We start from the raw sequence: 14,809 nt of genomic DNA, 5'->3' as shown, positions 1-14,809 counted from the left end.
GGGAGGAGAAGAGGAGTGGGGATAGGGGGAGGGAAGTGGGGGGAGGGCAATATTTGGGAGGAGGGGAGGGAAATGGGAAATGGGGAGCAGGTGGAAATTTTAATTAAAAAAGAATAAAAATAAATAAATAAGTAAAAAAAAATAGAAACACTGTCATTTTGGGGCAAGTTAATTATAGCATTTGAGGTTCACTTTTTCCACTGATAAAATGGGGATGCTAAATCACTAAATCTGTATCATTTTTAAGAAAATTAAACAAGATCATATAGTATAGTAATTAGCAGATTGCCAAGCTCTTAATAAATGTTAGTCCTTATCTCCCCAGTTACCAGTCAATAAGATGTTTTGGACGCTCAGTATCCTCATTGTCATCTTATTCAAGAACTCTCTGATACTAGCTACCCTTTATCCTGCTGCTGTGATGGCCCTACTCTTCTGATCTGATATCAACTTCTGCCACTGCACAGAAGACCCTTTCTGCCTTTGCAGCTAGACACATTCGGCCTAGTGCTTCTCTGCTACTGTGTGCACAGCTTTATCTCATGCTGACTTCTTCCTATCTGTCCATCCCACTGCCCAATCATGCTCTGCATCAAACAGTCATCTCTGGAGCCACCAGATGACCAGAGCATTCTGGACAGCAATGCATTCAAACCATGTAGCAAACATTCCTCTCTGCAAGGAACCAGATTCCCATTGCGGAGATGGGCTCCTTCCTCCACACACGTGTATCCTAATTCTGTACACATCATAAACTTACATTTGAAAGAGCTGTGACTACTTTGGCATATAAAAGGTTTGTCAAAAACATCAATTTATGAATATGTATAGAAAATTCTGTATGTAGGGTTTCTCAAAAATGTTTGTCAATATGGAGATGGTTAAGAGGAGTGAAGAGCATATATTGCTCTTTTAGTGGGCATGAGTTCTGTTCCCAGCCTTCATGTTGGGCAGCTCACAGGTACCTGTAGCTCCAGTTTCAAAAGATCTGACGCCCTGGCCCCCTTGGGTACCTACAATCATTTGTAAATGTCCCTATCCACATAACTAAAACTAAAATAAACTAGTTGATTTTGTTATCTGAAAATAATTGTGATAGCACTCTTTACGTGTTGAAGAAACTCTAGTAAACACTTGAGATTATTAATATTCAATTTTTTCAAACAGATTCATAATCATCAATAAATCTACTGAACTGTAAACAGTGCTAGACACATGACACCAAGGGCATGAAGGGTTACAGAGTCCCTCGACACAAGGCCATCAGTGGCGGCATCCCCAGGTTTCAGCCTGTTGTACCAGGCTGATGTATTTACTCCCGAACACTGAGGAGAAGACTTCATGGTAGGTTTTTGGTGTAGGTCATTTCCACAAAGGATTTGAACTCTTAACTTCTGGACAACACATTACTCCATGCTATCTGATAAAAGAAATAGTCCACTAGGCTTCAGATCCTTGTTGGATAGCAAGGGTCACTCCCTAGGACTTTTTATGGCTTTACAACCCTTCCCAGTATGTTTTCAATGGGAACGGCTTCTCCTCCACTGCTGCCATCTGAGGTCCCTCATTCTGAGTCAGTGAAAGTACAGGAACCCTTTGGGTCTCGGTTTACTTTTGTGCAGAGAAAATGATTTAAGAGGTATTAACTGATACCCAACTCTCCAGAGAAAGCAACATTTTGAGGTTAGTTTGCACCACCTCTTTATAGGTAATCCACTCCTAAAGTGGAATGGGCAAAGTGGCCTATAATTGAGAAGGCGTGTCCAGACCTTGCAGCTCTATGTGGGTACCCATTGCTAAGAAACTCTTCCCAGAACAAAGTCTAGCATAGCAAAATGTTCTTATGTGGGGAATCTCAAACACAGTTTTGCACCAGGAGAAGAGGGGAACCTGCATTTAAAGAGCAAAACAAAATTATAGTGTACACATTTCCTTTTTAACCCCCACACAGGGCTACAGCCATATCCTCTCTGCGTATGTAAAGGACTTTGCAGTGGTCATGGACACCTCATTAAACTCCAGTCTTGACAGAGGCACTGTGGATAACAGTGCAATGTACAACTCCTTGCTAACCTCCACCTACAATACTGGAAGTCTCTTCTAAGCTCTTTTAGCGTTTATTATATCCATTTACATTTGTCTAGTTCCTTATCTACCATTCTCATTAGGACTTTTCACATTTAAGGGCACAGAGCAGATTGACTTGGCTCTTAGTAGGTTTGTATTCTCTGTTTTTAAGTAAATGAATAAACTCCCTCCTGACAGTAGGTTTTCTTTATTATTTTTATATAAAGACACATTAAAATTGCTTTCACTGTGGAGCTCTCTCATTAGTTTCAAATTTCTTAATAATTTCTCCCTTACTGTTATTCCTAAATTTCACTTCAGGAAATATGACATTTGATGGAAGCTAGGATCTTCACTAGTGACTCACGCCACACTTAACTACTTTCACATATGCCCTTACTGTTAATACTCTTTGAAACACTAACCCCACTGCATTGAGATATGCAAAGAAGTATAAAATTGAACAATTCTTTGCTTTGCTGGAATGTAGAGCTTGTGGGAAGTATTAGGAAGGCCATCCGGCATGTGACATTCCAGATTAAATGTGACATTCCAGATTAAAGAGAGCAATGGTTTTTTTTTTTTTTTTTTTTTTTTTAATCAAACTCCCAGTTTGGAGGCGTTGTTAGAAAACACTCTGTGGAGCAGTGACAGGGCTGCACCACACAACTGTCTCCAAGGACATTGCCATTGCCCCTGACATCAGGGAAACTTCTCCTTGTAGCTAACACTGCAAAAGTTGTGTCAAAAGATTACAGAATGTTATGAGCGCTTAAGCAGATCGCCAGCAGCAATCTCCAATGTAAACAGTGGCCAACACTGGAAGCTGCTACCCAGATGTCTGTCTGCACTTTCCTTTAGGGTTATGCAGGGTGTGGTTAAACCCTGCTGACCTCAGCGGCAGTTCTGAAAGAGAAGTTTACCTTAGCAACAGGAAACCAAGTGAGGAACCCACAGGGAAAGGTCATGAGGCTGCTGGAAAAGGGAACTCAGCTTTACAAAGCTTGGAAAACTAAAAGAGGCTTCCACTGAACAAGAATGTTTGCATTGCTAGGCACCCGCTCTTGGAAGAGTTTCTAGAAGATGTTCTTTGGAAATATTGACATGGTCCTTTAGCTAACATAAAAGAGCTGGACCTGGTGTCTAATCCCTCTAATTCCAGCAGTAGGGAGACTGATCATGAATTCAAGGTCAGTTTGAGCTCTCTAGAGGGACTGTGGCTCAAAAAGAAAACAAAGAAATAAAAAGAAACAAGATAAGTGTGAACAGCGATGATATCAAGGACAATGGGTAATCTGACTCTCTGCCAGTTCTCACAAGTGTATTGGGAAGGGAAAAGGCAGCCTGCCTCTATGAAAAACATGTTCTTTATTAAGATAGGAGACTGGTAGATAGTAGACGATAACATAGATAGACTGCCTAATAACATGACAGAGAATACAACTGAATAGTTTTGCCCATGAATTATATAAGACGTTTTGTCAAATGCACATTTCAGCTTCATTCAGACCAGAAGAAAATGAGCATGCCAATGAAGACTTCACTGTGGCATGTACAAAGAAATGTATCTGAACATACACATGTATATGTGTGTGTGTATTGGCACACACATGCATACATAAAGACATTAAAGTCTTTACAATTTTGTATTTCAAGTTCTACATCATGTGTATTATAAAGAATAAGATGAAGAAGGATGAAGAAGAATACGCTATTTAAAAAATACACAGAGGTTAACATGTTGCATCTTGTTGTGCTCTTTAGAAGATGGAAGATAGGATAAACAGAGTTTAAATGAGTCAGTGGGTAAAATGTTTGTGTGCCAGCCTGGGGACCTGGGTTCACATTCCTAGAGCCATGTAAAAGCTGGGAGCAGAAGTACATGCCTGTCATCTCGTGCTCCTACAGTGACATGGAAGACTGGAGAATACCTGGAACTCTGCATGCCGGCTAGCCTGATATATGCAATAGGGAACAACAACAAAGAAACCTTGTATAGAACCAGTCCCTGAGGTTGTCCTCTGACATTTACACATGCGCAGTGGAACCTGTGCAAGTCTGCACTTACATACACAAATGCACATACATATCCACATACAAACTAGCTGTGGTAGTTTGAATGAATTTGGCCCCCATAATCTCATAGCGAGTGGCACCATTAGGAGGTGTGACTTTGTTGGAGGAAGTGTGTCACTGCAGGGGTGGGCTTTGAGGTTCCTTACGCTCAGGATAATGTCCAGTGAATCAGTCAACTTCCCATTGCCTGCAAGATGTAGGACCTTCAACTATTTCCCCAGTACCATGTGTGTCTGCATACTGTCCTGTCCCCCACCATGATGGACTGAACCTCTGAACTGTAAGCAAGCCCCCTCATTTAAATGTTACTCGTGGTCATGGTGTCTCCTCCACAGCAATAGTAAACCCTAACTAAGACACAAGCACATGTACCATAACACACATATGATGTTCAATGGCGGAAACATAGTATTAGAAAGAAAAGAAAGACACCATGCAGTACCGAGTAAGTGAGCATTTTGATCTAGAGTCATTATGGTTTTACAACTTTTAAAAACACAAGCAAATGCAGTAGTTCATTTATTGACAATGCAAAGACAAGCCTCTGGGATGACCAGGTGGGGCCAACAGCTCTACAGACCTTTGATGTTAAGTACAATTTTACCCACCGGTTCTGTTTCCTCCCAAGTCCATAGTGTAGGATCTGAATCTGAATCTGGTGGTGGTTCGGCAACCTCTATCTTAGATCTTCTCAAAACTCGAGGTTTAGTGCCGCATCTTGCCCCTAGTGCCCACTTTTTGTCTAATTGGCACAGGTTGAGGAAGGCACTCCTGCTCCATGGAAGCCCTCCCATACAAAGCAAGCTGGACCCACCAGCTTTCAACCCCATGGGCCTCAGCGTCACTGAAGGAGACAAGGCCTGCAGGACACGCAGACACCTTCTGGGTGATTCCGAAGTGACCCAGCAGGAGAAGTGTTTTTTTAACCATTTGCTTTCCCAGCCAGACCTCAGCCACACCACACACTCAGATACGGTCAGCTGTATCTGTTTTATTCACCGTTAGCTCCAAGGTGTGGTACATAGCAGGTGTTTAATAAGCATGTGATAAACTAATTAAATAGCAGACTCCTTTATGAATTTCAGTCCAAGGGGAATGAACAATGAGAAATGAAGTTCTGGCTATATTTTATGATGTGTTCCCTAGTTTAGAAGCATTGCTTGCTTTTTATGGAGAGAAATATGTGGGTATATATATGAATCTAAGACTTAAAAAACACCAAAATAGAAGTAGAATAAATCAGGTTTCAGTAAGTGGTTTGAATTTCGATACACACTAACAGAAACATGTTTTTACTCAGCTTTAGAGACTTAACTATTTGCAAAGCACTGGAGCTGGCTTGTGCCTCCCATCAACCCCATGACAAAGCTGGATAGTGTTGTTCTTCATTTGACAGATTGCAGAAGCCTGGCTTGGACACTGCACTCTTCCTAATGAGCAGTGGGCTCCAGATTCACTCAGATGGCCAGACAGAGCGGTTGGAACTACTGACGTGTGTTCTAAATATTGCATGGCACACACTGACCTTAGGAAACTTTGTTTGTTGATTATTTGCAGTTCAGATTTAACAGGGCATCCTGCAACCCTTGGTCTTAGCTGGATTCTTTCTCTGGAAAAAGCTAAGGCTGTATGTGTGTGTGTGTGTGTGCGCGCGCGTGAACGTGCGCACGCACGCTCGCATGTGCACATGCATACATTTTGTGTCATGCCCATGTATAAAGAATGACAGGAGTGGTACCTCCCAGGGCTCCAGAACCATACTATGTATGAAGTCAATGGTTTATTACTTTTTAAATTAATGAAAAATGATGCACAATTTAAAAATATAAGACCATCAACTAGTTCTTTTATCCTGAAATTCTGGGACATTATGTCAGAGTTGCTTTATTTATATACAAATACACAGAACCTTTGTAGTGATTTGAATAAGAATATCCCCCCACCCCAGGCTCAGATGTTTGAATACTTGCTCCCCCTTTGATGGTGATGTTTGGGTAGTTTTAGGAGAGATGGCCTTGTTTGAGGAAGTATGTCACTGGAGATGGGCTTTGGATGTTTAAAAGTTCACCACCATTTCTAGTTGCTCCCTCTGCTTCCTGATTTCAGTCCAAGACATGAGCCCTCAGTTTCTACTCCTGCCAACATGCCTTCTCTCTGCCATCAGGAGCAGAACCATCCAGAACCATCAGGCTAAGTAAGTGCTTTCTTCTGTTAAGTTTCCTTAGCCATGGTGTTTTTTCATAGCAATAGAAAAGTAGCTAATACAACTATATATTTAGATATAGATTTTGAATCTTCATATAAGGGTTAAAACACCCTTTTTGTGCTACTTTTCTTTGAATATACTGTAAAGATTCTTTTCGTCTGTCATGCATCTTTAAATCTATCTATTTACTGTGCTTGCTGCAGATCAAATCCAGACACATTCTATCTCCTGGACCTGCCTCGGGTTGGCCCAAGGCTTTGCCAGAAGACTCACATCCTAAGGACTCATCACAGAGAGCTAGAAGGGGAGGAGAAAGGGTCACAGGTTCAGTTCACTTGATCTGGTAGCACCTCAAATCTAAAACTTCACCAAAAAAACTGTCCCATAATTGAGGGATGATGTGTGTAGTTTTACCATGGAGTTTACATATGTGTGTGTGTAACTCCCACATAGCTTTCCCTCTGATTAGAAGCATCATCTTTAACTAATCATTGCCCTAGTGATGAACATAACCCCATATGATTTGCTTTTAGAAGAATTATGGTGATTATCTTCTATTATGACTTCAAAGTATGCACAGCTATGGAAGAGATCTCTAGAAATGGCACTGCAGAATTAAAAGGAATAGATATTTTTTTTCTCATTTTGGTTAAGTGGTACCAAATGTTTCTTCTTGAAGATATGTCATTTTTTTCCCCTAGGGGCAATACATAGAATCATTTCTTCTATCCAAATCAATTTTAGCATTCACCAAAATAATGAGGATTTTTCCAGTAAATTAAAATGGAATTTTATTGATGCTATCATGAGATTTTTTTTCTTGTTATGTGGAGTAGAACATTTTTTACAGATATAAAAGTCGTTGATAATTGATTTCCCATTGTTTGATATTCTTGACCTATTTTGCCATTGGTAGTAAGTCCTTCAGTATTATTTATAAAAATTATTATTAAGAAAATTGGAAATTAATTTAATATTTTTATGGGTATTGAAGTGGTCTCTAGTTCATCATTTGTCTAAGATTAATGCTACTTGTAATTTCCTGACTTCTCCTGCCAATCCCTACAAGGATGAAAACCACAAGGTCATCCAGTCTTTTAGAATACAAAGATAATCTAAGATACAAAAGTCCAAATATATATAAAATCTGGGGTCTTGAAATGAAAGAATAGGATGGGGTGCTTGCTTGAAGAACTGAAACAAACAGGACATTTCATGTTCGTGGATGTCATGACTTGGATGACAACATGAAGTGGGAGCTCGGGCTGTGTTCCTACCGCCCCAGCTCCTGGTCGCCTGGCTAGCTTATGTCCCGAAATAAAAACACACAAATTGTATTCTTTTAAACATTGCTTGGCTCATTTCTATTCATGTGTGTAGCACCCCAAGGTGCGCTTACCGGGAAGATTCTAGCCTACGTCCATCCTGGGTGGGAGCTTCATCGCATCTGCTCTGGAAAGGAGAGCATGGCGTCTGGCTCCAAGAGGAGCTGTCCTGCATCTGAGCTCACTTCCTCTTCCTCCCAGCATTCTGTTCTGTTTACTCCACCCACCTATGTTCTAACCTATGAGGGCCAAGCAGTTTCTTTATTTTTAACCAATGACCTTCCTCCATCAACAACATGTCCTCATAGGGAGTTATGTGAATATTTAGTATGATGCATGGACCTAGTACAGTACTTTGTGCCAACAAAACAAGAACCTAGATTTTATGTCTATTAAGTCATGATAATACCAATCTATTTTGCTGAGTTTCCTGCAGTTCTAATACTACCTTCAGGGTCTTGCCATCTCTCGGTACTATGGTATATTACTACTTCAAGTCTCCTTCTAACTGTGCTCATGTAAAAATGGCTGTCGGATTATCAATCCACTTTGCTATAGTGACTGGTCCCGCAATAAAAATCACATGACCAACCCAGGTAAGTTGGCTTGTGGGAAGAATTTCATAAGCTTCTAGGAGAAAGCAGCTTTCTTTCTATGATGACTACCAGCTTTTAAGGTTGGCTGCCTCCACCTGCTGGAGTCCATAAGGAAGGTTTCTCAAGGATGAAGATAGCACAACCAAAGACAGGGATGGGAGACACAGAGAAAGGGAACTCAAACCAGATAGCATCTTTAATCCCCTACAAGGACTTGAAGTCAGACCCAACCAAGCTTTTGATTTATGTTAAATGATAACGTCTTCATTTAGTTTACACCAGTTTGAGTTAGAAGCATTTCAATTTGGAGAAAAAAATCCAGAGCTTTGTTAGGACAGAAGTCTGCATGATTCAGGCTTCAACAACAGGAACTGGGAGGAGGACAGACAGCTGCTGTGAACTGGGTGGTAGCCTGTGGAAGGTGGTTCTGAGCCCAGCCTCCTGTCTTCCTTTTGCCCACACTTACTGTGTGAGTGTGAGCAGTGGGTTAATATCTCCAAGCCTTGGCTTTCCTTTTTTTCCTTATTTTCCTGGAAAATAAGAGAACTGGGCAATCGGTAGTTCTTGGTCAGGGAATGAACCTCAAGTGGTATGATAGTCACGGATATCCAGGTTCCTAGACCTCCATTCTATGGGACTAACTCTCCTCTGATCTGTATTGTATTCCAGGCTGTCTTAGAGAGTTCTGAGGGAATAATATGTCCTGTTGTTAAAATGGGTTAGCTGACCATTCCTGTTCTGTTGATAGCAAGTCTAAGTTGAATCAAAGCTCAGTTGGAGCCCAGTAGGAATGTGGTGTCTGGTTAATATTTTGTACTCTATGTTAGCAGTTGATCAGAAGACAAGGCCAAGAATGTAGTCCCTGGAGGGTTTATTAACTTTCCACAGCTAGAAAAAAATGTTAGTGGTTATGATATGTGTCACTAATCTTAAGAACTATCTTAGAGATGCAGGTCATGGGTCACACAAGGACTGGGGACAGAGTGAAAATGACTCTGCAGAGCCATGAGTTCCACCTTAGGTGCCAACACAAACACCTCTGGCCATGCTCAGCAGATTGGGGACAGAGTAATTCTGCACAGAGGTTTCTTTCCCCTTCCTTCCTCTTCTCTCCTCTCCTCCTTCCTCCCCTGCTCTACTCTTTTCTCTCCCTCTACTCTCTTCTCCTCCACTCTTTTCCTCTTCTCTCTTTTGTTTGAGAAAGGGTCTTCTGATCAACTCCTAACACAGAGTAGAAAATATTGCTGGTATGTATCCCAGATTGGCCTAGAACTTGTTAGCCTTCTGTCTTTGTCTACCCGGTACTGAGATTAAGGGCATGTCGCTCCCAGTTGTTTTCCCCTGTGCTTTCTCAAGATAGAATGATCACTGTAAATGACATTCAGGACACAGGCACCCACACTTTCAGCTGTAGAGAATTTGATATGTTCTCATGATGTTTTAAGCTCACGTACATTTACTTTTCCTTGTGGACAATGTACATATTATAGTGGTATTTTTAATGAAAGTATATGAAAGCATTTTATTGTACTATAAAACATTATAATTACATAAAAATGAAAACTTTAGAGCAAATATTGTTCTGAATATCAATTTCATGTTTCAAATCTTAAAAGACAAAGGGGTCTCTTAAAAATTAAAGCTTGGCATTCAGTCTGAGGTTTTGTAGAGACATCATTCTGTTTGAGGATTCATAGGGACAGGATCGCCCCTTTGGTCTGAGGATTTAGTAGAGGTTTTATGTGGAGACAGAAAAAAAACAGTCAAGTTACTCAGACCATTGCTTACGTGTTTCTTGAACCAATTTGAGGAATCTAGTTTATTTGGTCAACTGACACCAGAAAATGAAAAGAAGTGTGACACGCAAGAAACACTCCTCTGGCGACAACAGAAGGAGAGCTGCAGTTCATACCACCAAAACTCTCCCCAGAAGACAGAATGAAGAACAAGAAAGGTCCCTCCGAAGAGAGATTACTCTGATTACAGCCCCTCTGACTCGAGCAGTCGAGAAGAGGGTATTCTTCCGGTGACAGCATGGAGTCACGAAGTAGGGACTGAGAAAAATGCTGAGAGAAAGAGAGAGGAGAGAGAGAGAGAGAGAGAGAGAGAGAGAGAGAGAGAGAGAGAGAGAGAGAGAGAGAGAGGTGAATAAGAAAAGGTCTCTGACAACACCCATGTCCTGGAAGAAGGAGCCAAGTAACCCAGAGTTCTACTCCGGAAGAACCTGCCACAAAGAAGAGAAAGGATGAGCAGGATCCACCGCTCACTTGAATCAGGGGAGCGTATATTCTTCCTGCAGAACTAAGGGTGATACAGGAGCAGATCCCAGATAAAAACTGAATAAATTAATTAATAAAAAAAAGAAAGAATACCAAAAAAACCAAAAACAAAAACAAAAAAAACAACAACAAAAAAAACGGTCTAGCCTACCAGAGGATGAGCTTGGAGGCCCTGGAGAAATCAACCAATGATCTTATTAACAAGGTCAACATCTTCAATATAAGTGTTACTATCCAAGAGCTCCTTCAAGAAAACCAAGTCAGAGGGAGAGGACTGCTGTCCAGCTCTGTCCTGCAGGCACAGAGTGCTTCTCCAGTCTTTACTCCATTTTTTTTTATTTTAATTTTTATTCTTTACTCATCTTTACACTGAAATCAACTCAAAATTTCCACAGTTGGAGAATTAATCCTCAGAGACTAATTCTTAATTTCTGGAAAGAATATCAAATGAATGATAAGCAACTTTACCTGACTGCTTCAAAATGCATGGCACATCTTATCAACCACAATGTGGCACATGAGGTTCTGTGTCTGGAGATGTCTCTTTGCTGCTGGAGAGACCAACAGATGACAACACTGAGGTAGCTATCGGCATCATTAAGGAGTGTGGCCTCAAGTTAACCCCGTTGTCACCAAAAGGATTCAATACTATCTCTGAACACCTGTGAAACATTCTACATGTGACTGAAACTGACCAAAGAACTAAGCTCGTGATTAAAGTGATGCTATATGGAAGGACAGGTTTAAGGACTACCCTGTTATTTGGGAAGGACTTGATTTAGTGAAAGATGATCGGGTTACCAATGTGCTCTGCTTGAAGGATGACTATGATCCAGAAGATGTTCTTAGTGTTTTCAAGATGGACCTTGATGTTATGAAAAATGAAGAGAAGTACAAAGCTATTACAAAGGAAGCTCATGATAAAGGAGACAGTGATTCAAACACAGACCAAGAAGCTGGAAGTGGTGAAGATGAGGAGGAGGAGAAAGAGGGAGGAGAAGAAGGTGGAGGAGGCAGAGGAGGAAGAAAAAGAAGGAGGAGGAGGAGGAGAAGAAGGAGAAGGAGAAGAAGGGCTTTTCACGTGTGCTGTAAGCAGCGTAGTTAAGTGGTTTCTGAAGTACCACTCTAAAATGGTTTTCTCCATTCACTGAGAAGGGATTGTGAAAAACGCCACTGGGGTTTAGTGGGTGAAGACTTTTCAGTACCCGGTAGGACTGAAGACTGACTGCCCCTTACAACAGAATACCCACCCCAAGAATTTTAAACAAGAAAATTCATTTTTCCTAACAACATAATTTTAATTTGGTATCTTAAACCTTCATTTGTAAAGGGATATCATATTGAGACTGTGTGATAATACAAGCTTGGCAAGAGTGTGTTTGAACATGAACTCATTTAAAAATAATAAAATGGTATATATTAATATAAAAAATTAAAACTTGCCAGGTGATGGTGGCAAACGCCTTTAACCCCAGCATTCGGGAGACAGAGGCAGATGGATCTCTGTAAGTTCAAGGCCAGCTTGGTCCTCTAGAGCTAGTTCCAGGACAGGCTCCAAATCAATAGAGAAACCTTGTCTCAAAAAAATAAAAATAAAAAATAAAACAATACCAATTGTTAGACTGTGGCATCAATAGTGATAGCCAAAATAATTTTTATAGTTTAATTTTAGGTAAAAGTTTCCAAAGGACTGTTGTCTATATAGCAAATGTATTTTTAATTTTCACCTTGCCAGCAATAGCTGAATGCTTCACTCCCTCTAACTAACATGCCTAAAGAGAACAATATAAATATGAAAATTGCTTTTCTTTTTCCCTTTTAGTCTGTATAATTAGGTATTTTTTCACTAGAAAATTACCTTAGTGGCAATATATAATTCAGGCAGTTTAGAATAATGCAAAATAAGAGCCTCATACTCTTGAAGATTAACTTCTCTTGCTGGTTGACTCTGATTTCTTCCATTCTGCTGGCATGTGGTATAGGTATAGAAATCTTGCTTCAGAGACACATGATCAATCTTATGAGAGGACAATAGCCAGGCAGATGGGGCAGAATCAGGATGAGGGAGAGACAGGCCCAGGCATGATGGCACATACATTTAATTCCAGCACTTGATGTTCAGAAGCAGATAGATCTTTGTAAGTTCAGGCCTTCCTGGTCTTGCCAGCTCTATAGTGAGCTCCAGGCCAGCTAGGACTACATAGGGAGACCCTGACTTAAGGGGAAGTGTGTGTGTGTGTGTGTGTGTGTGTGTGTGTGTGTGTGTGTAGAAACAAACAGAGATGAGATCAAACATGTTCAGGGTGGTATGGATTAAAGTAAACAGCAGAGAAAAGCTTAACATAGACTTATAGACATGGCAATCCTAAAACAAGAGATTCAGGGAGACCAGCTTCGGACAGCACCTTGGATAGCTCCCAGGCACTGAGTTATTTGACAAAGCCAACACAATAACAAAGAAGGCTTTTACCTTCTATGTCCCGGCCTCCTGGAATACCACCACCCTAGGATGAAATAATATGGTTCCCGAGCCTTTAGAAACCAGTCATAGTGTTCCATGGCAGGACCTGACTTAGCTTTGTAAAGCAGGTCATCCTCTGTGTTTCCTGGATCTTTGGTGATGGTCGTGATGGGGATAATTGTGATATAGAACAATATACATTTGTCGATGCTGAAAGTTCTATCATGAAACAAATTTAATACATTGTTTTGATTTGAGGCTCAAACCTCTTCATTCCGAGTTCTTGGATTAAAGATATGCAACATCACATCAAAGGAACATCGCTTTCATTATTATAACTCCAACTATAGTGAAGTTCATTTTACAAATGTCCCTGTGTATGCCTATCATGTGGGCATCAGACCTTCCCCAGAACTAGTTAGACAATGTCATCATGGAGAGAGCTCCCTTCTGCCGCTTGTCCATAGACTCCTGAGCTCAAGGAAATATTCTACTCACAAAGTCATTTGGCTATGTTTGCCGATGCTGTCAGTGGATAACAGAAAATCTTGAAAATCAGACTCATTCCAAATGGCTATTCACTGAATTGAAGGCACGGCATTTGGGTCTTCACTCACAGAAGAAGATCTCTGAATGAGATCAGTGTGGGAAAGGAGTTAGGCAGACAGGACAAAAATCCCACACTGTAAGTTAAGGTAGGGCAAGGGTCAATGTGGCACCAGAGACACGAATCAGTGGTGGTAACTTTCCAGTATGTGATGCGGCTGGCGCAAGATGCAGCTGCCAGAATGCTGAGCGAGGGTTGTGCTCATTTATTCATTCAACTGCATTGATGGAGCAGCTACTCTGTGCCAGGGACCATTTCATACCTTAGACACATGGCTGTAAACAAAACAGTTGCTTAAAGCATTATATACACTTTTCTGGCTATCCAAAGTCAGGCCACTTTTCCTAGAGCTTGCTAGGACAATGGGCAGGATAATCAGGAGCTCTTCAACCTGTCAGTGCAGACCAGGAACAGAAGAGCATGAGTGTCCCACTTCACAAAACTACCTGCCAGCACCGAACCTGAGAATCACCAACAGATGATTTCCTGTGGTATTTGGGGGGCAAATAGGACTATGGGTAACACAAGCAGTACCCAGTTGGACATATTTAAGATTGTGAAATATTAGCATCTGACAGAACCCAAGAAGCCATTCAGTCCATGTCCTTCCCTAGAGTCTTCTGAAGCCTGTTAACTAGAGCATGGTAGAGCTAGACAGAGCTTGCTCATTTATACTGGAATGTGTACAAGATACTTCTCTGTGTGACTTTCACATTTAATTGTGTCTGACTGAGGCACCTCCTCAGTAATGTCATTGTATTGACCTGCATCTGTGGTGGAAAACCTGAGGTGCCTCAGAGCAATTGTTTTTGCTTTCTTCCATGGGTCTGATAGTTAGGGCTTTGGCTTGCAGTAAAAGTATAGGAAAAAAAAAAGCTTGAAGAAGGATGAAGAAAGGAATCCAGTTGCAGGGACAATGGTCAGCCTTGTCTTCAGTTGCTATCCCTTTCTTTCAAGTGACTGCTAGGGCCCTTTGATAGGACAGATGGCTCTGAGTGACCGAGCAGGCAGAACTTCTTTGAGCTTAGGGGGCAGATTATATCTGTGTAAGAAGGGTTTCATGGACTATGCAGCCCTTTCCTTTCTTGTTTGGATTGTAGAATAAGAAATACTAAAAAGGAAAACCTGGGATGGGGACTGCTTTCTAGAAAGATCAGTTCCAAACAGATATCATCTAATAAAGCTAAAATTA

At 41.0% G+C, this 14,809-nt stretch overlaps 1 protein-coding gene and 1 pseudogene across 2 annotated transcripts in view; one reads left to right on the top strand and one right to left on the bottom strand.

The window, feature by feature from the left end:
- Mamdc2 (MAM domain containing 2) overlaps positions 1 to 14,809 on the bottom strand; it is a 137,284-nt gene that overhangs the window by 75,504 nt on the left and 46,971 nt on the right. The gene's annotated exons all lie outside the window — the stretch shown is intronic.
- On the top strand, positions 10,115 to 11,546 carry LOC130879228 (pre-mRNA-splicing factor CWC22 homolog; annotated as a pseudogene).

The sequence above is a fragment of the Chionomys nivalis genome, chromosome 8 (assembly GCF_950005125.1).
Source record: "Chionomys nivalis chromosome 8, mChiNiv1.1, whole genome shotgun sequence".
Taxonomy (NCBI): domain Eukaryota; kingdom Metazoa; phylum Chordata; class Mammalia; order Rodentia; family Cricetidae; genus Chionomys; species Chionomys nivalis.
The sequence above is the reverse complement of the archived record's forward strand: the minus strand, read 5'-3'. Positions and strand labels throughout refer to the sequence as shown.